The sequence below is a fragment of the Equus przewalskii genome, unplaced genomic scaffold, assembly GCF_037783145.1.
Source record: "Equus przewalskii isolate Varuska unplaced genomic scaffold, EquPr2 ChrUn-13, whole genome shotgun sequence".
NCBI lineage: Eukaryota > Metazoa > Chordata > Mammalia > Perissodactyla > Equidae > Equus > Equus przewalskii.
The window spans coordinates 12,222,435-12,244,028 of NW_027228750.1; the positions used below are offsets into that span (position 1 = coordinate 12,222,435).

General features: G+C 34.8%; 1 pseudogene; it reads right to left on the minus strand.

Annotated features, from left to right (window-relative positions):
• Positions 1–20,566: 20,566 nt before the first annotated feature.
• Positions 20,567–21,594, minus strand: part of LOC103556612 (ubiquitin-like modifier-activating enzyme 5) — a 33,493-nt pseudogene continuing 32,465 nt past the window's right edge.

The window sequence follows — 21,594 nt, forward strand, 5'->3', positions numbered from 1 at the left end:
ATTCTACCCGTGAGGAAGGTGGCACATGTTGTTACTAACATTTTCACAACTCACAACTTTTTTGATGAGGAAAGCATGATAGACAATTCTGGATACATGGTTGAAACAATAATGACCAACGAGAGGCCTTCATATGATTTCAACTCAAAATGCCCAATAAATTCACATTAGCATAATTTTCTTTACCGAGAATACAAAAATAATTTGTTTTAGAATGACATTTCTTCATTTTATGAAATCTAAATCCTCTATAGGAATATTGCAAAGAACAGAATTCCAATATTTTGCTTCCTATTTAAAAGTATTTAATAATTTTATATATTCCAATTTTAACTTTTAAAAATGGAAAGTGTGAAAGCAAACACCAAGTGTCTGCTCAGGGGAAATCTCTATTTCATTTTTAAAGTTCTGATTGCATAGGGCTGCATTTTGCTTTAAAATATTATTTCTCTTTTCTGACATTTAATTATCTTCATTTTTTTTTGCTTGATAAGACAATATTTTATTTTTTTATTTTATTGAGGTCACATTGGTTTATAACGTTATGTACATTTTAGATGTCCATCATTATATTTCAGCTTCTGTATAGGCTGCATTGTGTTCACCACCAAAAGTGTATTTCCATCCGCCACTATATATGCGTGTCTCTACCCCTTCCACCCTCCCTCATCCCCTTCGCCTCTGGTAACCACCAATCTGTTCTCTGTCTCTATGTATTTGTTTGTTTTTTTGTCTTTCACATATGAATAAAATCATATAGTATTTGTCTTTCTCTGTCTGACTGACTTTGTTTAGCATGATACAGTCAAGGTCCATCCATGTTATCACAAATGGCAGGATTTTGTCTTTTTTTTAACGACTGAGTAGAGTTCCATTGTATATATACACCATACCTTTTTTATCCATTCATCCATTGATGGGTACTTAGGTTTCTTCCAAGTTTTGAGCATTGTGAATAATGCTGCAATGAACATAGGGTGCATATATGTTTTCAAATTAGTGTTTTCATGTTCGTTGGATAAATACCCAGTAGTGGAATAACAGGAACATACAGTATGTCTATTTTTAATTTTTTGAGAAATCCCTGTAGTGTTTTCCATAGTGGTTGCATCAGTTTGCACTCCCACCAGCAGTGTATGAGGGTTCCCTTTTCTCCACATCCTCTCCTACACTTGTTATTTCTTGTGTTTTTAATAATAGCCATTTTGACCAGTGGGAGATGATATCTCATTGTAGTTTTGATTTTCATTTACCTAATAAGTAAGTAATATTGAACGTCTTTTCATGTGCCTGTTGGCCATCTGTATATCTTATTTAGAAAAATGTCTGTTCATATCCTCTGTCTATTTTTTGATGGGGTTGTTAGTCTTTTTGTTGTTGAGTTGTATGAGTTCTTTCCATATTTTGGATATTAACACTTTGTTGGATACATGATTTGCAAATATTTTCTCCCAGTTGATAGGTTGTCTTTTCATTTTTTTTGATGGTTTCCTTTGCTGTGCAGAAGCTTCTTAGTTTAACATAGTCCCACTTGTTTATCTTTTCTTTTGTTTCTCTTAAAATTAGATTCAATTGGTATCTTCTGTTGGTTGTATTAAAATATTACATTTATTTTTCTATCTGTATCTTAAACAGTGTGGGTTATCAGAAATTTAGACCATTTTCCTTGTGGAAACATAGTTTATTTTAAAATTTATTCTTATTTAACAGTGATATACTCACTTGTGGTATAATTTAGAAATATATCTGCTGACAATTTTTACATCACATAATCACATATATTCATTTTAAAAATTATTTTGGTAAGGTTGCATTATAGGATAAATTGATTGCCAAGCTGTTAATCCATTGACTATGTCATTTAAGTAGCTTTTGTTCTTCCAGGTAATATATTTTGTTCAGTAAATAAGGATCTTTTTTTTTCTTGAGGAAGATTCACTCTGAGCTAACATCTGTTGCCAATGCTCCTCTTTTTTTGCTTGAAGAAGATTAGCCCTGAACTAGCATCTGTGCCAATCTTCCTCTGTTTTGTCTGTGGGTCACAGCTACAACACGGCTTGACAAGTGGTGTTGGTCTACACTCAGGATCCAAACCGGCAAACTTGGGCCACCAAAGTGGAGCATGCTGGATTTAACCACTATGCCATGGGGCAGGGCACAATAAGGATCTTTTTTAATCCCTACATTATTTTCTAAATGGGTTTTCCCACTGGTACATTTCAGTTTTGTCATAATATTCCTGAAGGGGGGTTGTAAAATGTTTGTATGGCACAATTAATATAATTTCCCATGAAAATTTGAATTTGTGGTTAGTCATCATTATAGCTAAAATTTATTTGCTGCATAATACACCAGGTTCTAGACTAAGTGCTTTACATATGTTACTTTCTTTAACAGTTTCAAAAACCTCATAAATAAAGTACTAAAATTAACCCCATGTTACCGATGTGGATCATGGGGTTGACTCAAGTCATTTGCTGGCAGACACAGAGCTAGGAAGTAGCAGAGTTGGGTTTAATTGCAGCCTGTCTCAGAGTCCATGGACTTCACTATGTCTGTAGTGATAATGGGTATTTGTATAAAGTCCATTTTTTTTAATAGAAGGAGGAAATTTCCTCGTTCTAGTTTTGTATTTTGCAGGTATGCTGTCATATTTTGGATGTTATGTCACCTTTTTTGGTGTTAAAAAAGACTCAGAAATACAAGCATTTTGAAAAGAGTAGTTTATGTGGAAAAAAATTGCAAGAGTTTCAGGCTTTTGAAGTACTGACACTGATTTAAAAAAAATGGAAAATGTATTTGTAGACAAAAACAAAAACTCCAAAAGATTATGAAATGTTGTTGGGTTAACAGTTAGCTCTTTTGAAAAGGAAAACAGCACATTTCTCATAGAATTATTATATCCGCAAATGTTTCATATCTTCAGATCTCACCATTCCAAAAGTCAAGGATGAAATGATCTTTGGCAAGAAATCTGTAATTTACAGGAAAAAAATAAGAGTTTTATTTAATTTGAGGATGAGAACCAGACAAGGTGACCCAGGTATTTTTTTTTTTTTTGACTGTTTCTTTTTAATTCACAGTGCAAATGTTTCCTTTTTCCCCTCATTTATGGGATGTTATCTGCATGTCTATTTATAGTGGAGACAGGACAAGAGGTGTCAGTTTTGCTTCCTTGCTAGTGAGCTTGAATATACAACATCATCAAGCAGAATGTTAAAAGAGAACCAAATAGAATGCCATTTAGTTTACTGTATAATATAGTCACAGGCAAACTCAACTGAAAAATACTCTTACTCACTAGCTTCTGGGGTCAATGTCCAAGACATAATTTATAAAGCTCATGGATCAAAGATAATTCATGAAGTTCACGTATCCAAGGCAATGTCGAGGAAAGGAAAAATGGCCCCACAAAAGATAGGCAAGAACATTTATTAGGTCACAGGGATATGGACAGGAGCTTTCAGTGTGGCAAAGAGAGGATTTAGAAGCTCTGATTTCTGTGGGGATGGCATCAGTATTTGAATTAGTCACTTGGAAATTGTGATCCCTGATCCTTTGGGCTGTAATAACAAAACAGAGAGCTTCTCACTTAAGAAGGATGGCAATGGGCAGATGAGACCAACTCTGACCTGTGTCTTGGAGGGAAACCCTTATTTCTTCTACTTTTTCTTTATCCTTTTTTTTGAGAAAGATTAGCCCTGAGCTAACATCTGCTACCAATCCTCCTCTTTTTGCTGAGGAAGACTGGCCCTGAGCTAACATCCATGCCCATCTTCCTCTGCTTTATATGTGGGATGCTGCCACAGCATGGCTTACAAGCAGTGCGTAGGTCTGTACCTGGGATCCGAACCAGCGAACCTTGGGTCACCAAAGCAGAACATGCAGACTTCAAAGCTGAGCCACCGGGCTGGCCCTCTTCTACTTCTTCTTGAGTTTGACCTCCCTCAATGTCTGACACCAGGCTGACGTTACCTCAAGATATGAACCCATCAAACTTTATAATCTCTTAAGTCAGGTTCAGAGTTCCATGCTGCAGACACCAGACTAAAGCTTTCTGCCCAGAGCTGCCTAAAATCATGTGAATTGAGAAGAGCAGTTCTTACTAATGCATATGCCTTTCCGAATTCCAAATCATGAGAAAAACCAGTCACAAAATTGGGAAAACAAAAAAAAAAATGTTTTCAGGCTGAAAACAAGAGCAGGAAATGCTGGTATGTTGAGTTAAAGGTTTAGATTGTCATTTTGGGAACAGGGATGGGAGGATGTCCAAGAGAAGCTATCAGGATCTAATCAGTAATTACTTCTTATAGCTGTTTCTGTGTAATATACGTGTGTTTGTGATTGTTTGCTAGTACTGATGAGTCATTCTTGTGAATAAAATTAATATTAATATGTCAGATTAATAGGCATGCATACATTATATAAATCCTATGAATTTTGTTCCAAGAAATAGGAAAGTTTAAAAATCAAATAAGTTCAGAATTTTGACGTGTGTTTCTGTAAAGTACTATAAACCTTGCTAGGAGATCTTAATTGCTATTTGACTACCCAATAATGTTCCCTAGCATTTTCCAGTGTTTGAATTATTCACTATAGGTTACAGTTGTTTGTAAAAACTGCTAAAATTAATAATTCTTCTTTATTAAACAATTTTCAGATATATCTAATAATTAGTAAAAAGTATAAAGAATGTTGGAAATATTTTTAAGGAAGATAAAGGAAATCCATTAGTTTATTGCAAGTTGTGTTGTAAATCACTGCAATGTGAAGCATCATCGACTAGTGCACTTCATAGGCATCTTGATCATAATCATAGGACACTAAGGACAAAACTCTGATAATAACCCTTTGAGCCAATGCCTACTGCTTCTTAGAAACCATGCACAATTTTGCAGTATATCAAGGGATATTGTTTAGAAACAGGCACTAAGATACTTTCTGTAGTAGATGATTATGTATCAATACCACCTCAAAGATGAGTGAGTTCCTGAGAATTCTCAGGAATTCTGATTTCTTGTTTCTAAATCCCAAAAATTAGTATCTTTTGGAACTTTGGAAAACACTAGCTAAAATCAAGCCGGTACTGCCCAGGTTAGGAGAATGAAAATCCCTAACTTCTAAATGAACAGAATGCTGATCCAACAGACTTAGGTCCCTGATGTTATTTTTCCAATTTATTGAAATGGATATTTATTGGTTATTTTAAAAATCTCTTCATCTTTCCTAATATTTTCATTTAAGACTACATTTTCCTATAAACCGTGTATTTTATGAATCAAACATTTTAATATGTATTATTTCTGTTCTTATTCAGTTCGAAATATTTCCTAACACCTATTGTGATTTCTTCTTTAGTATATGTATTTCTTAATTACAAATAAAAAGGGGATTTTATAGTTATCTCTTTCTAACTTATTTCCTCATTTATTTTCTTACTTATTTCTGACTGTTTCTAACTTATTTCCACTGTGGTTGGAAAGCATACTTTGTACAATTTTAATCCTTTGAATTTTTTGAGTCTTGATTAATGGCCCAAGATAAGCTTATTTTTTTAAAAAATGTTCCAAGTATACTTGTAAAGAACGTGCATTCTGACTTCTGGGAAGCAGTGTTCTATATTTCTCAATTAGATCTTTTTTGTTAATCATGCTTCTCTAAACTTCTACATCCTTAGTGATTTTTGTGTAATTATTTTGTGTAATTATTCATGAGCTGTTAAATCTCCCACTATGAATTTGTGTGTTTTCCCTTTTATTTGGGTCTATTTTTGTTTAATCTATTTTAAAACTATGTTATTCATTGCATACAAGTTTATAAATATTAAAGCTTCCAGATAATTCGATCTTTGTACTACTATGAAGCATTCTTATTTATTCTCCAAATACTTTTTGCTTTAAAATCTACTTTTCTAATATAATAATAGTAGTGTTATTTTGATCAATTGTTTATATCTTTTTTCCATTTTTTTGCTTTTGATCTTTTGGTATTCTTATTATTTAAGAGTTTCCAAGTGTTAAATAGTTGATTTTTTTTGTGAGGAAGATTAGACCTGAGCTAACATCTACTGCCAATCCTCCTCTTTTTGCTGAGGGGAAGATTGGCCCTGAGCTAAAATCTGCGCCTGTCTCCCTCTACTTATATGTGGGATGCCTGCCACAGCCTGGCTTGACAAGTAGTGCATAGGTCTGCACCCGAGATCTGAACCAGTGAACCCCAGGCTGCCAAAGTGGAACATGCGAACTTAACTCCTGCGCCACAGGGCTGGTCCCAAATAGTTGATTTTTCAAAAGTTAATGCAGACATATTTCCATTGCATCTATTTATAATTAATGTAATCACAGATATTTTGGTTTCAATCTACCATCTAAGCATTTGCTTTCTGAGTCTTCCTTCTATTCTTTTTTTCCTCTCATTTCTTTCATTATTCTGAATTGATTGAGCATATTTAATTACTTCTTCTTATCCTTCTATTTCGATTGTTAATAATATACTCTTTTAATATCCTCTTTGCAGTTCTACTAAAAATAACAACCTGCCTCCTTGACTTATCAAATGTAATGTCAATTAATACTTTTCTCTCTTCCTCGATAATACAAGGAACAGTTAAACAGCTTAGCACAGTTTCACTTTATTTATGTACCTCCCAATTTCTCTCTTTTAGGGCTTGCATTTGAATTCCCCATGTGGAATTAATCTTCAAGACATGTTTACTACTGCTTGTAGGTAATTTAGACTTAGTTCCATACTTACTCTTTTCATTGTTTCCCTTTGTTCTTTTCTGCATATCCTTCCTTTTGAAATTATCATTGTTCCTGAAGAACATACAGTTTTTATCTTAAAATAATCTTATTTGCCCTCAAATTTTGCAGAATCTTTTCACTGAATTCTATGTTGCAGGTTTTCAAAGTGTTTTTCAGCATTTTAAGGTATATTCCATTGTCTTTGCATTCCTTTGTTTTCTATTATAAGCTAGATATCAATGTAAATCTTTTTTGTGTAGTTTATCATTGTTCTCTGGCAAGTTTTATAATTTTCACCTTGATTTGGACTTCTGCAATTTTACGTGATATGCCTGTTTGGTTTCTTTTGTATTTGTCTTGCTCTAGGTTTATAGGCTTAATATCTTCCTAGGGTTTTTTAAGAGTTATCAGACATTGTTGACTCATATATTGCTTCTGGGCCACTCTCTTTCCCTTCCGTCTAGGATTCTAATTATACGTGTGTTAGGCTTTCTCATGTTATGCTCTATGGCTCTATACCTCTCCTCTGTATTTTCCTTTGTTGTGTCTCTCTGAGCTTCATTCTCAGGGTTTTCTTTTGGTTTTCAAATATATAGTCCAATGCAATAATTATCTCTTCAGCTGTGTCTAATCACCTGTTAAAATTATCCATTGACTTCCATGACACCACAGTATACTGATTATTTTTTTCTTACTTTTCTAGATTGTTGTTTGCACTCTCCTTTATGGTTTATCCTCCTTATCCTCCTTCATCAAAACTTTAAGTGTTGGAGTTCCTTGATTCTTGATCTTAGCCTCTCCACTCTCTTACTATTTTTAAATTAATTATGAGAGTTATAAATTCAATATCATCTACTTTTTAACTCCCTTATTTATTCTTCCTCTCTATTGTCTCTTCTGAGCTGAATGTATATCAAAATATCTAAATTCTTCAGGAATCTTGTCCCATAAATTTTCTTCTTTCGCTTCTGTTTATTCATGAAAATTTTTGCTGAATCTTTCCCTTTGTAAGTTGAAATGCTTATATCTTAAAAAAAGCTCTTCCTCAACCTCATGTCCCATTTTCACTAGCAATCTTTTCCTCTTTCTGCTGTTTCATGCTAAGCTTATTGACAAAGTTATCCTTATTCATTGTCTCATTTTTATACTTCTTTTCTCCTCAATCTACTGCTCTCTGGCTTCTGTCCTCATCACTTTACACAAACTTGTCTGGTAACATAGACAATCCTCATTGTTATTAAATCTAATGGGAATATCTGAATTCTTATATAACTTGCTCTAGCTTCATCAGTTTACACTTTGTCAATTCTTTTAATTTAAACAGTTTGTTCATTTGGCTTTCTTGACAAGACCATCTGGTTTTTCTCCTTCCTCATGGGCCACTATTTCTTAGCCTACCTCATGAATTTCTCTTTTTTTTTTTTTTTTAAGATTTTATTTTTTCCTTTTTCTCCCCAAAGCCTCCCAGTACATAGTTGTATATTCTTCGTTGTGGGTCCCTCTAGTTGTGGCATGTGGGACGCCGCCTCAGCGTGGTTTGATGAGCAGTGCCATGTCTGTGCCCAGGATTCGAACCAACGAAACACTGGGCCGCCTGCAACGGAGCGTGCGAACTCAACCAATCGGCCACAGGGCCAGCCCATGAATTTCTCTTTTTCTGTCTCTCCTTTAATCAGATATTCCCAAGGTTCTCAATTTATTTCATTCAGAATAAATTATTTTGTGTTTGTGTGTGACTCATTAGTGCCCTTTGTGTACTCTTAAAATGGCTGTATCAAACTGTATTCAATCTACTTGTCTATTTCCTCTGCTAGAGGATAAAATTCATAAGGAAAGATATTATGATGTATGGAATGTTGATATATCCAATATTGGAAACATGGTAGAGTTTAATATATATTTGTTTAATGAATAAATGAAAGCACCAGTCCAGTTAAAGGTTTGACCCACTGACATTGTCCATGCCTGGCATAAGTAAAACTTCTGCATCTAAAATTAAATTTCACCTACTTCCATTTTCCATTCTTTTAATATCCTTTAGGTACTATGGCTCTCACCACAATCTGATCATCACATCCACTGTGCCAATTAGGTCAACAAATATTGTTTGATTGAGCACAGTATGCATGATTCTCCCGAGAAATGAATCCGTGACTATTTGGAGATAAAAGATGCAGAAATGCCAAAAATCGGGCTGTGGCATGTAAAATTTACATAATTGATTCAAAATAAGAGTGGAAGAGAGACAGGGATGCTATCAATGCTGCCCAATAGTATTGTAATGTAAACCATATATTTAATTTAAATTTTTCTAACAGCCACATTTAAAAGTAAAAAGAAATAAATAAAATTAATTTTATTAACATATTTTATTGTATATAACATATCTAAAATATCACTTTAACGACATAAAAATTATTGAGACATTTTACATATATTTTCCCTCCAACTTTAAAATTCAGTGTTCATTTTATAATTACAACATGTCTCAATTAAGACTGAATATTTATTGGAAATACATGATATAAACATAGTTTTCATAAAACCTACAGTTAAAAATGTAGATTCATACACCCAAGTTTTTCCAAATGTTTTACTTCAATGTTTTCTAAAAAAGAAGTCAAGTGCCAAAAAAATAGTGTTTTCTTTTACTATCTGCATCCTTTATACAAAACCGGTTTCAGAAGAATTGACCTGGCTTTGAAGTAGAAGAGTGTCCAGTTGAAAACTACGTATGTCCAAGTTGTACAACTTCCCTAATTCTTTTGTTAGCTTCATGTTATTTTCGTCAAATACAAAAGGTTGTTTTCTAACCTGAAGGGCAATTCTAACTTTAACAATATTGAAAAAAGTCTCTTAAAATTTTTCTTCTTGCTATTACAGGCAAAGTGTATGACTCTGTGGATTACAAGAAAAATGTTTTGCATATTGATTCATGCCAGAAAAAAATGCTTAGAATCATTATTATTGATCATATTATGTATGGTTTCAATTTCAAGTGTCTCTTATATTACATAACTCAACCTGTCTAGCTAGTCCATGACAAGATTTCCTTTTCATAAGTGCTTCAAACGTTTTTTTTATATACAGTATGATATAACTGAGAAAACATGAATCACACTGTCATTTTTTGTCTTATTAAATAATTGGCAAACATTTGTTTTGTGTCATGAAAAATCTTGAATTTGAATTAACAGCATACTAAATCTTTGTATGACTCTTCACAACTCAACCAATGAACCTTGACAACAGACGCAACATTAGTAAATACGTTGTTTGCTATTTCTTTCAATGGTTCCCCAAACTGATGATTTTCCATTGTCTTTGCATATATACACTGAAAAATGATAACAACTATAACCCTGACACTTACTATATCTTTTACTTCAGGAAATTGAGGACAAATATTTTCAATATTTATCATATAACGCAACAAAGCAACGAGGTAAATAATAGTCTCCTCTTTGAAAATTCCAATAAATCTGAAACACAATCTTAATCTAGCAGTAATTTTTCCTTGCCAGATGAAAATGCAAATTTTAGAAAAAAGAGACTCCAAATATTAATTGGTCAGTGTCTCCTGTATTGCACAATTCATCTAAACCTAAAATATGTGAATTTTAAAATTTTGAATCAATTGATCGTTTATATTATTAGAAAGATCTTGTGTTATGGGAGTAATTGGTGACAACTGAAAATCTTTCAGTTCTTGTAAAATATATTTTTCTTTCACTCATATTTTTTAACAAAATTTCCATACTTGAAATAATGATTTGTTTGCCATTTCTCCACATAATAAAAATACCTTTCCTTTTGAATGAGCTTTGAAAGTCAACTATTTAAATAAAAATTAAATAACTGTGCCTGTACACAGCAAAGCTGTTGGTGGAGATATCTGGCATACTATTACAAAAAGGTCTTATAATTTGTATTATTTACCTTGATTATTTATCTTAGCGTATGGTTTGCCTTATCTTAGTGTCTTATTACCTAAGATTATTTAACTTAGCCTATGGTCTGCCCTCAGTTTAGGAAGCTCAATAATCGTTGTCTTTCTGAAACACACTCATATTAAGTGTCCCAAAGAGATTGATGTATTATACTAGAAATTTTATGTGTTTATATTTCGTCTTAAATACATTTGTCATATGGGTGAAAAACACTGATTTCAGCCAGTGTGAAAATCTAACTGATAATCAGATTTTTCTGGTGAGGATATTATCAAAGCAAGGTAAATTAAATAAGGCAACCTTGTGTAGGATTTCACATTGGACTGATCTAATCAATCAAATTGGAAAGACTCAAAATGCCAGCATCTCCATATGTGTCTCCAGGACACACAGAGCCATACCATTATCACTGAACCTGTAGTCTCTGTCCTGTCCGTCAGTGCTAGCTCTCTCCCCAGTCAAGGCTTGGCTGAGAACTTTTGACTTTTACTTCGTTTACTTTCCATCTTCTATAGGGTGCAGGCCGATCAACTCAACCCCTCCCTAACTTTTCCCCTTCTCCTATTTTTTCATTAGTTATGTAAATTCAGCAAGGATAGCCAATTCTCATAAACCTGAAAGTTAGTTTCCTTGGGATAAACTTGCTTAGATATTAATGTATTATTTTTACAGTTTAACTTTTAGAAGATGTTCTTATATTCACATTTCCAATTTTTTGAAGGAAGCCTCCTTATAATTTTCCAAGTACTGACGACCTAAAAGAAGAGGATATACACAGGAAGTTTAACCTTTTTCTGCAAGTGCTGAGTCCACAGAATAAATGGATGAGATCTGAGAAGTATTTGAAGTTGAAGTTGACCTGACCCATTGTCTTTGCTTTCACATATATCTCCTTTACCTGTGAAATATTTTCACACTGAGAGGCCTTGTGAATAGTCATTCCCACAATTTTGGTTTCAGATACACGACTGTGGACAAATGGTCAGAAACTGTTTCCCAGGACTTCCATAAAGATTTGAGACAAAACAAAACAAAACAAAACAGAATTTGCTCTAAACTGTCTTGGCTTTCTCTTTTCTTTTACCCTTTGAATACCTAATAAGCTTTATTTATGGTAGAAACATAAGTCTGATGACAATTAGTCTTCAGGAGGAATTCAAGCATGCCAGATTTTCATTCCTTGAATTTATGACCTGTTAATAAGAACAATTTCTTAAAGCCAGGGTTGTTTTTATGCCACTTCTCTGTTCCCTTATATTTAGTACATTTAATAAGTGATTGTCATTCTTTGAAAGTAGTATCATTTTTTAAAATCCAAAAAATACACGTTGTGATCTTTTACTTAAAAAAAATTATTAGATTCACGACCGATCAGGCTATGAAGAAATAGTAATGATATTTCCATATTCTTTTATTTTTTTATGAAAGAATCTTATGGTTGCAAAGTTTAACACCTTGGCGTCTTGGCCTATCAATTTTGAGATTGTTTCCTGTACCATCGGTGCTTTGTCTCCAGGTTATTTCACTGCGGCAGGCAGGACATCTAACCGAATACATTGTTCACTGAAACCGCCTGGGCTTTAATTCTGTAACAGTCTTGTTACATTACCATATTTCAGGAGGCCTGTCACTAAGCCATGGCAGTAGGAAAGAGGAGCAGGAAAGGAACATTGATGAAGGCAGTTGCATTCTAGTGATTTCCCAAGAGAAGACAAACACCAATCTACTGAAGGACTTTGCCTGGCAGCAGGTGAAATCAGGACGCTGCCTTGATTTCCAGCACATTAGGAACGTTTCAATTCTGCCTTCCTCAGTTCGATGGAGAACATGCTGACAGACCCTCACCTTTCATCAGTGGAATCAGGGTAGCTGAAGGTTATTTTAGGACTGTCTAGCAACAAATTCATAAGCATAACAATTTCTAAGAATTAAGTGTGTGGCTTCCTCATTAAGAAAACGTGGTAATCTATTTGTTTCTGATGACAGAGAAAAATAATATATAGTTGACAGTATTTATTAATTGGGTTTTTTTTTTTCTCTTTGTCTATTAAACAGAGATGGAGATAACTACCCTTACTTTAGAAGAAATGTTTTCCTATGTTTCCGATGTTCATTGGCCCATTTTTACAGTAAGTAAGACGTATAAATATCATCTATAACCTTTAGGTGCAAACTGGCTTTCTCTGATTTGTGCTTATTAGCAACTGAGGCTTATCACTCTCCAGCTGGCTTCTTGTCCTACCAGTCAACCATGAGTGTCCCTCCCTCCATTCACACTGAAGTTGTTCCCTGCTTCCATCGTGTGCTTTTCACACTGTCATGATTTCACCTGTGCTGCTCCTCTGCCTGGAACATTCTTATCCATCTTTATTTGGTCTGCTGGACCACACTTCAATTTCTCCAGGAACCTTTCTTTAAATGCTACAATATGATAAGGTTAAGTGTCTCTCCTTTGCTCTCATAGCACCTACATTATTAGGCTATCCTAGCACCTTTTACTGTAAGTAAAAGATTAATTGTTTTATTCCACATGAAGTAAAGATGACTTAATTATCTTTCGTCTCCAGTGCATATAGCATACCTGCTGAAATGCAGTAACTTTTTGTTAATTATTTGAATGAATGCATTAATGGTGGTTTGCTATTTAATGTTTCTTAAAGAAGAGAATAATTTTTATAACTTTTTTCCCTTAAAGTGGGTGTTTCACAATTTTAATGGTGAGTCTTTTCTACACAAAAATTTCATTAGAGAAAAGAACTACATATTTTTATTTCCATATAAATAATATGCCCTCTAAGTTTTAGAGAAATTTACCTCCACCACTATTTAAATCTTCAATTGTATAAAAATATTTAGGGGCCAGCCTGGTGGAATAGTGGTTAAGTTCACATGTTCTGCTTCAGTGGCCTGGGGTTTGTGGGTTCAGATCCCAGGTGCTGACCTGTGTGCCGCTCATCAAGCCGTGCTGTGGCAGTGTCCTACATAAAATAGAGGAAGATGAGCACATATGTTAGCTCAGCAACAATTTTCCTCAAGCAAAACGGGGAGGATTGGCAACAGATGTTGGCTCAGGGCCAATCTCCCTCACCAAAAAAAGAAAAAAAAAATTTAAACAGGAGTAAAGTTGTATAGTACAGTATTTATTTATTCATGGATTCTACCACTTTTTCACCGTCTCTCACTGCCCTTATGTCCTCTGTTCCTCTATGAGATATCTTTTCAAGAACATACTTTGAAATCCCTTGTATCTTTTATCCAATTACCTCCATTGACAAAAGCCCAATCTTTGTTAAATCCAACTCTGCTAACTCAGTCCTATCCAACTGGCCAATAGATCCACCACTTGATCTATGATTTTACTCTCTCTTTCTCTTCCTCTCTCTATCTCCTGTTGTCTTTACTCCTCTCTTTTTACTCCTCCTCACTGTATGATTTCCTCTGAACATGAAAACACACTATCTCTTCTATCTCTAAAAGTATTTTTCCAGTCTATATCCTCTCCTGCTGGTAATTAGCTTCTTTTCTCTCTTTAGAGCAAGGACTTCTCAGAAGTTGTCTATGCTCATGAATCTAATCCCTTTTCTTCACACTGTCTTGAACCTTCTTTGGGCAATCTTTCCGCTGTACCAGTCAACCAAAACTGGCCTAGTCAATGTCACCAGTGATCTCCATATTGGCAATTACAGAGGATAATTCTCAGTGCTCATCTCAGTGTTCATTATAATTAATCATCAGCAGAATTTAATATAGTTGATTGTTCATTTGACTTCCATAACATCATACCTTTGATTTTCAAGAAGGAGGTGTTTGCCCAGGTGCAGTCAGAAAGGTTATGCATTGTCCATAGAGAAGTTAGAAATATTAATACAACTTACTAAAATGCTCTTTTATTGCCACAATTCATCAACAAGACCCTTTTCTGAAAAAAGGTATTTTATTATGTTGTTTAAGAATTTTAATAATTTATATTTAATCTTCAAGTTAGCACCTTTTCAGCCTTCAACTCACACAGACTCAGCTATAAGCCTTCCTTCTCAGAGTAAATGTGTAGCAATCAGAATTGTTTGAGCTCTTTTCATGCAAAAATGTGAATCTAGATACAGACCTAACGCCCTTCACAAAAATTAACTCAAAATACATCATAGACCTAAATGTAAAATGTAAAACTATGAAACTTCTAGAAGACAACATGTAAGAAAATCTACACGACCATAGGTATACCAATAACTTTTTAGATATAGCATCAAAGGCACAAATCATTTAAGAAATAATAGATAAGCCACGCTTCATTAAAAACTTCTGCTATGAGAAATATAATGTCAAGAGAAGTAGAAGACAAGCCACAAACTGGGAGAAAACATTTGCAAAAGACACTTCTGGTAAAGGACTGTTATCCAAAATGTAGAGAACTCAAAACTTAACAAGAAGAAAGCAAACAATCCAATTAAAAAATGAACCAAAGACCTTAAGAGACACCTCATCAAAGAAGATGTACAGATGGCAAATAAGCATATGAAAAGATGGTCCACATCGTATGTCATCATGGAAATGCAAATTAAAACAACACTGAGATAAGACTACACACTTATTGGAATGGCCAAAACCCAGAACACTGACAACATCAAATGTAGAGCGAAAGAAACTCTCATTTATTGCTGGTGGGAATGCGCAATTGTATAGCTACTTAGGAAGACAGTTTGGCAGTTTAGTACGGAACTGAGCATACTCTTACCATAACGATCCAGCAATCACATTTCTTGGTGTTTATCCAAAGGATTTGCAAAGTTGTGTCCACACAAAAACTTGCACATGGATGTTTATAGCACATTTATTCATAATTGGCAAACTTTGGAAGCAACCAACGTGTCCTTCAGTAGATGAGTGGATAAATAAACTGTAGTAACTACAGCCAGACAATGGGATATTATTCAGTGCTAAAAAGAAATGAGCTATCAAGCCACAAAAAGACATGGAGGAAACTTAAATAAATACTGTTAAGTGAAAGAACTCATTCTGAGAAGGCTACATATGTATGACTCCAACTATATAACATTCTACAAAAGGCAAAACTATGGAGACAGTAAAAGGGTCAATGCTTGCCAGGGGTGAGGGCATGGGGAGAGATGAATAAGCATAGTACAGAGGATTTTTAGGTCAGTGAAAATACTCTATATGATATTATAATGTTGGATGTATGTTATTGTACGTTTGTCTAAATCCATAGAATGTACAAAATTAAGAGTGACCACTTACGTAAACTATGGACTATGGGAGATGAGTCAATGCAGGTTCACCACTTGTAACAAATGTACCGTTCTGGTGAGTGATATTGATAATAGGGGAGGCTATGCATGTGTAGGGCAGGGAGTATATTGGAAATCTCTGTACCTTTCCCTCAATCTTGTGGCAAACCTAAAACTTTTCTAAAAGTAAAGTCTTAAAATTATCTGCTCCGGGTTCAACACAGGTGCGCTATTACATAGTAATCTCCCAGTTTTGCACTTACCTCACTGGTCACACTCCAATCTCATGTTTTTAAACACTTCTATGCACTGTCTTGCAAATTGATATCTCAAGCCCCAACTTCTCTGAACATCAATTTTCCTAATTCCAAATGCCTTCTACTATATCGGTTGGATGTCTTATAGATGATACAAAATTAATGCATACAAAACTGACATGTCCAAAATTGAACTCCCAATCTTCCCCTATCAAACTTGATTTTCCCTCAGTTTGATCCATTTGGTAAATGGCAACTCCATTCTTCCAGTGACATAGGCTAATTTTCAGAAGCATATTTGCTTCCACATTTGCTCCTTTTATTTTCTCTTATACACCATATATGAACTGTTAGAAAATCCTATTATGTCAACCTTTAAATACATCCAGAATTTTACTATTAAATCACAGTTAAGATCATGGTCCAAGTCACCGTCATCTGCTTGAATATTTCATTAGACTCATAACGGCCTCCTTTCTTATACTCTTGCCCTTTTGGCCTGGTCTCAAGAGAGCTGCCAGAGTAATACTGTAAAACATTAGATAGACATAAAGTTTCCTTCTCAAAACATTCGAATGGTTTCCGATTTTCCCCAGAGCAAAAGCCTTTGTCCTTAATTTACAATGGCCTACAGGGTCCTGGCATGTCTAGTCTTTATTGCTTTCCTCTCACTTCTTAACTATTCTGTCACTTACTCTGTTTTATGTTTATGTCAGTTTGCTTATCCTGAACCAGGCATGCCCTCTCAAAAATTTTACCCCTTGTATTTAATATTTTACACAAATTTTTTCTCCAGATATCTAAATAGTTTCCTTCCTCTCTCATGTTTTTAATGAGATTTACATGACCAGTCTATTTGAAGCTGTAATATTTTCTCCCAAATCTATTGTCACCATAAGTGAATGGAAACTTCAGGAACATTTTTGTTGTCTGGTATTTTTTTAATTTCTTTGTCTGCAAGGATTTATCTGGCACATTCTAAGTGCTCAATAAATACCACTGAATAAGCTGAAAAAATGTGAATTTAAAAAGAAACATCAAAATTTTGAATAGATCTCAGTTTGTCACAAAAAAAATGAAAGATTCTAGTTCAAATAACACCAGGTGCTGTAACAGATATATCTGAACTGTCAGTAACTAAACTCTGCCTAAGTAATAGTTTGTGTTCTAAGTCAGTGTATCTAAGTCAGATAAATGTGTTCCAAGTCAGTGGTTCTTCTCTAAATGGTGATCCAAGAATTCTGACTCTTTCCACTGTGTGAATCAACTATTTTCACATGCAGTTTCCAAGATCATCCTGGAATTGTGCTCATTCTGGAAACATTCTGGATATGTATTTAATGGCTAAGTCTCGAACTGATTTACATTACTTCCGTTCACATTCCATGGGCGAGCACTCAATCTGATGGCCACACCAGCTTTTTGCCCAGTTAAAAGAGGAAATGGGTAACGTTCTCTGACGGAGCAAATAATGAAAAGGACAAAATAAACACAAAACCTGCTTAAATTTGAATATCTAGTAAAGCACATTATATTTCAGTGTATTATGAAGAATAATTATATAACGGTCTTAGAAGATTGTTTTTTTCCTAATTATCAGTGTTTCAAATATATAATTTTGGCTATTTTGCTTATTCCACAGAAAATTCAAGGAGAAACATATTTAGTATAAATCTTGCCCAACTAAATATTTGAATTGTTGCATTTGATGTTGATTTATGTTTAACCGTCAGGTGGATTCTTGAAACTAATGTAGTATTATGTTCTTATAGATGTTCTTGCCAGTCAGAGCATCGGTTTTGTAAACTCTCCCTTCAACAAAAATTCCACAGGCTGAGATTCACCCTCAAGGGTACCAAGGGCACTCAAAGAACTTTTAGTAAAAATATATCTTAGGCTAAGGAACAATGTAGAATGAAAAGGGTCATTGACTCAATCTGGGGAGAATGATTTTCTCTGAGTTTTCTAAGTATTATGGTGATTATTAAATTTAGACACTCTAGGTCTGCATTCCCCAAATTGTGTTCTATGGAGAAGTAGTCATGTGACTTGGCCAATGTGGAAAAAGTTGTACTCCATTAACAAATATTTTTAGGAAATACTTTTTGCAGTAGTTCCTCTCTAAGAGCATCAAAACAAGGGTGGAAGTCACTGAGATATCCTTTAGTTCTGTTTAGCTGTGTGTAAAAGTATGTTCCTCACTCTGTTTTGACCACGAAACTATTTTAGCACATCAATACCTGCTATTCAAGTTCCCTAGGGCTACCATAACAAAGTACCATGACTGTATTTCTTAGAACAACAGAAATTTATTTGGTTTACTTAATTTAGTTCCGGAGGCCAGAAATCTGAAATCAAGGTGTTGGCAGGGACATGCTTCCTCTGAAACCTGTAGAGAAAGGATCTTTCCTTGACTCTTCCAGCTTTCAGTAGCCCCAGATGTTTCTTGGTTGTGACAGCATAACTCCAATCTCTGTTTCCGTCTTCACATGTGTCCAAATTTCCCCTTTTAGTCATATCGGATTATGGCCCAGCGTAATGCCCTCATTTTAGCTTGATTACATCTCTACAGACACTACTTCCAAACAAGGTCACATTCTGAGATACTGGGGCTAGGATTTCAGCATATATTTGCAGGAGGAGAGTGCACAATCTAACCCATAGCACCTATTTACATGTTTTTTGAGGAATACAATTTGGGATATATTATGCTACATAATTGTATCTCTTAACTATCGCAATGGGAGTGTATGTGTTGTATGTCTTTGAAAAAATTGTTCTAAAGTTACCAAAGCAGCACAAAATACAGACAAGTTAATAATTCTTCCATAGCCACAATTTATCTGATCTATCCCCATTTTTGTATACACAACTGCTAACAATATTATTAAAAATAACTGAAAATTCATAACCTGCTGACAGTTGACTAGCAATGTCTACATAAAATATTATAACCAGGGCCTGGCCCGGGGCATGGTGGTTGGGTTTGTGTGCTCCACTTCGGCTGCCTGGGTTTTGCTGGTTCAGATCCCAGGTGCAGACCTACACAGCACTCATCAAGCCATGCTGTGGCGGAATCCCACATACGAAATAGAGGAAGACTGGCATGGATTTTAGCTCAGGACCAATTTTCCTCACCAAAAAAAAAAATATATATATATATATATATATATATATATATGTATATATATATGTATATGATAGACAAAATATATCCCTTGTGCTATTACTTGCAATATAAGATTACACTCTCAATCGTAACACTCGAGAATGTACATATTACCTGCTTCATTTTAATATTCATCTTGAATCAAAGCCTCTCACACACTAGGATGCTGACATGTACATTGTGTCAGTGGTACACTGTGTCATTCTCTGCCTGGTTAGCTTTTAGTACTTTGATCTATAGTATCCTTTCCCCTATACCTTTCCCCTACAGCAAAATATGCATGTTGAAACCCCACTCACTATTCAAGCCCCACTCAAATGCTACTCCTTTGTGCAACTTTTTCTCACCTTTCCCTCAGAAAGTCGGAACTGGAGATTTCCTCTCCATTGGGCTGGTCAGACTATAACTCATAGTTCACTTGAGACAGAATGCATTTTGCATTCTAGTTATTAATACAAACATGTGTAGTTTTTAAGGCCAATGTCTATCTTCTTTACCATTGTATCTCCCTGGCCCTGCCTGGTCACCAGGTGACCAGGTGGCTGTGCAATCCTATGAACACATTGAGGATATTAAAGCCTGACAGTCTAGCCTTGAGTTCTAGGGCAAATTTAACAAATGTTACCGTGTCTCAGTAACACTCAGGTACTTTTTAAAACAAATGCTAATTATGAGGCTCATGCACTTGAGATTCTGATTGAGAAGGTCTGTAGCAGGGCCCAGGTTTCTGCATATTTAACACACAGTCACACTATTCCGGTCTGGGTGATCTTAGGATACAATTTGGGAAATGAAGGGTAAATGTAGAAAACATCCTCTGTGCTCCACCTAATCTCTTCTCCCCGCTCCCCCATACCTCCTGGCAACCACTGATCTTTTAATTGTCTATTTTTTCACCAACAGCACATTGTCTTGGTTATTGTAACTTTATAGCAAGTCTTGAAGACAGGTTGTGCTAGTCCTCCTACTATGTTCTTCTCCATCAATATTGTGTTGGTCATTCTGGGTCTCTCGCTTCTCCATATAAACTTTAGAATCAGTTTTCCCATCCATAAAATGACTTTCTGAGATTTTGATTGGGATCTCATTGAATCTATAGATCAAGTTAGAAAGTAATGGCATCTTGATGATACTGAGTCTTCCTATCCATGAACATGAAATATCTCTCCATTTATTTAGTCCTTTGATTTCATTCATCAGTTTTTTAGTTTGAGTTACAGAATCTTCCTGACACTGTATTTCCTACAGGTAAATCAGGAAGTGGACCTGAAGAATATTTTAGTTCTTTTCTGGAATCTCAGATACCAACTCAATACTCCTCTCGTTACCTTGATGTGTTATTTCTTTCAATCAACTTCCCCTTGGGCAGTGCTATTATATTTTTCTTATATTCTCCCTGCTGCCTCCCACAATTTCTGACATCACACTAAGGGTTTGGCTTCATGAACAAGGTAAAAAAAAAAATCCTGTATTGAATTGTATCCAAGGTAAAAACTTACAGTACCAAAATTTAACAGAAATATTAACACATTTTGATCCAAGATTTCAGAAACCACTTCTACAGTGGTAGGAAGACTGGCTGTATGATTTCTCTTGTTTCAGAGTCTTTTTATCAATATTTGCAACAACTGCAAATGGTGAAACAAAGGCAAAACAAAGAGATTCCCCAAGAATTACGAACTGCATGTGCTCCAAAAGCGCATTTCCGCTGAACTCAGACTTACACATCTTTGTTCACATTCATTAAAAGCCATATTTCTTGCCATCTGAAATTGAAAATTGTCCACACTGCTAAGAACTAGGTCAATAGGTTTTCCCTCTTCTAACTCAGCATTACTCATTCTACCCATGAAAAGATGAGTTTTTAATGTGATGATATTGCTGCTGTAAATCTCAAACAGAAAATCAGGATTAATGTTTCTCAATGTATGTTCTGCTGCTTTTCACTATATGGTTTAAAGATACTTACTTAATAATCTTCTTCCTTGTCCTTGGACTCCAGTTCTGACATCTGATTCCTAAAGTTTCACCTTCTCTATCTTAAGCAATTTTAATACCCTGATGAGTATCTTTACTTCCACTAGAACTAGTGTTATGTCTTTTTTGCCCCACTAGTGCTCTTTTTTCTTCCTTCATCGCGAAATGTATTTTAATTTAGGTTACCCAGAAGCAAAGCCTGAGAGAAGGATTGGTGTGAAAGAGAATAATTTGAAAGTGTTTTCAGGAAAAACT